This window comes from Aphanomyces invadans (genome assembly GCF_000520115.1).
Source record: "Aphanomyces invadans strain NJM9701 unplaced genomic scaffold supercont1.22, whole genome shotgun sequence".
In the NCBI taxonomy this organism is placed as follows: Eukaryota; Oomycota; class Saprolegniomycetes; order Saprolegniales; family Verrucalvaceae; genus Aphanomyces; species Aphanomyces invadans.
Window position 1 is genome coordinate 148,311 of NW_008580167.1, and position 2,408 is coordinate 150,718.

Genomic DNA, 2,408 nt, shown 5'->3' on the forward strand with positions numbered 1-2,408 from the left:
AGATGCCGCTTGAAAAAGCGAGCCAGGAGATCCTGTCTTTCCAGATCAACGGGAAGATCATGACGCCGAGTCGAGTTATGCAAGGACACACCGACAGTGCGCTGTATTTTCAGAAAACGATGAACAATGTCTTCTCGTCACTTCTGTTGAACCACCTACTCGTCTGGATTGACGACGTCTTGTTGTATGCGAAGAGCATCGACGAATACTTGCAAACTCTGGAGAAGTTCCTTGGCCTAGCGAACAGCTACCGCCTTAAGTTGAACCCATTGAAATGCAGCCTCTACAACACGGAAGTGAAGTGGTGCGGTAGAATCATTGACGGAAACGGAATCCGTCATGATCCCGACCGACTTGAGGCTCTGAGCGAGATCCCGTTCCCAGAGAACGCAGGCCAGTTACAACAGTTTCTGTGCGCGACAAACTGGATGAGGGATCACATCCCCGAGTACGCTAGGTTGGTAGCACCACTTACGTGCCGGCTGGATGACGCGCTCACTGGCAAAAAACGGCGGAAACGGATAGCCACAGGCATCCTGATTACGTTGACTCCTGCAGAGGAACGCAGCTGGAAAGCTGTGCGTGCGACCTTAAGGTCCATGGTCGAGCTTGCTCATCCAGACGATGACGCCACCATGTGTTTGTTCACCGACGCCTCTAACGAGGGTTGGTCGATCATAGTCACGCAAGTTCAAAACTTCAGTGAGGACCAAGCCATCCACCGTCAGAGCCATCAACTCTTGACGTGCATGAGCGGCCTATTTAAAGGCGCGCAATTGCAGTGGTCGGTGATCGAGAAGGAAGCGTATCCGATCGCCCGGGCATGCAGCAAGCTGAACTACTTGCTTATGCGTCCTCAGGGGTTTCGCATGTACTGCGACCATAAAAACCTCATTCATGTGTTCGCTCCGGACGCGGAGTGGAAAGCACATACGCGAGGAAAGCTGATGAGATGGGCTGACACCATCGGCGAGTACCGCTACGTCATACACCACATTGATGGAGAACACAATGTGTGGGCTGATATGATGAGTCGTTGGGGTCATCCCCCACCTCCCAAGGCGACGATCAGTCGACGTGGTGTACCAGAGGATGATACATACCATGTGCCACCGCCTGCCCCTTGGCAGCAGGTGCGCCAGGTTCGAGCTCGGCTCCCGCGCAATGGCGGTTCTGGGAAACCAGATATAAGAGCACCCATCAAACGACGCGATGATCCGCGTCCGTTGGATGACGACGGATTTGTCTGGCCTACAAGGTCCGAGATCCAGGCGGCCCAACGTGACACGACCAACAAGCCTCCGGGAATGGCAAAGCGGAATCCGAAGGATGAGCTTTATGTCGGGTCGAGACTGTGGGTCCCATCGGACTCTACAGAGCTCATCACCCGCATTCTGGTCGTGGCCCACTGCAGAAGCATGGGCCATCGTGGCGAAACAACCATGTGTGCACACCTACGCCGTCTCTTCTACATTGAGAAGATGGACGAGCTGGTGAAGAACTTCGTCCGTGCATGCCCGATGTGCCCCTTTGTGAAGGGGGAGAGAGTCATTCAACGACCTCACAGTCAGCTCTGGCACGCGGAGAAACCTAACGAGGGGATTCATTTTGATTACCTCTACGTGGGCGAAGATATCAACGCAAAAATGAAATATGTTCTTGTGTTAAAAGATGACTTGAGTCACTTCTGCGAGTTGATTGCCTGTGAGGCGCCGACCGCGGCGGTGGTCGTCACCGCCCTCATAGATTGGGCGAAGCGGTTTGGAATGCCCCAAGTCTGGGTCTCCGACCAAGGAAGCCACTTCAAAAACGAAGTGATGAAAGCCGCGGCGGCAAAGATGAAAGTGGACCACAAGTTCACGATCACTTATACCCCATGGCGGAACGGAACGGTCGAAAGACTGAACCGCGACTTACTGCAAGTCCTTCGGGTAATGCTGAAAGAGTACAAGCTGGACGAGAGAGAGTGGGAATACCTCCTCCCAATTGTACAAGCAAACCTGAACCACAGTCCAGTTGCATCCCTAAAAGGTCGATGCCCGACTGAAGTGTTCACGGCCCGAAAGCCTGATGGTCCCTTGGATTACATTGTCCAGGACGCGTACACAGGCAAGAAACACTCCGCGGACCTGAAAAGGGTTGCTGTGGTTGACGCACTAGCACTGCTCCAGTCGCGAATGGAATCTCTGCATAAGATGATCCGTGATGAGCGAGAACGCAAGCTATGGCGGAGCAAAGCCTATCAAAAGGCCTCAGTCATGTTTGAAGTTCAGCTAGGTGACTACGTCCTGTGGTCACGCGTGGATGAGCGAAAATATCCTAAGCTAGCGGTAACGTGGCTGGGGCCGTATGTAGTTACGGAAGTACGCGAATGTTCATGCGTGATCAAACATCTTCTCACCGAACAA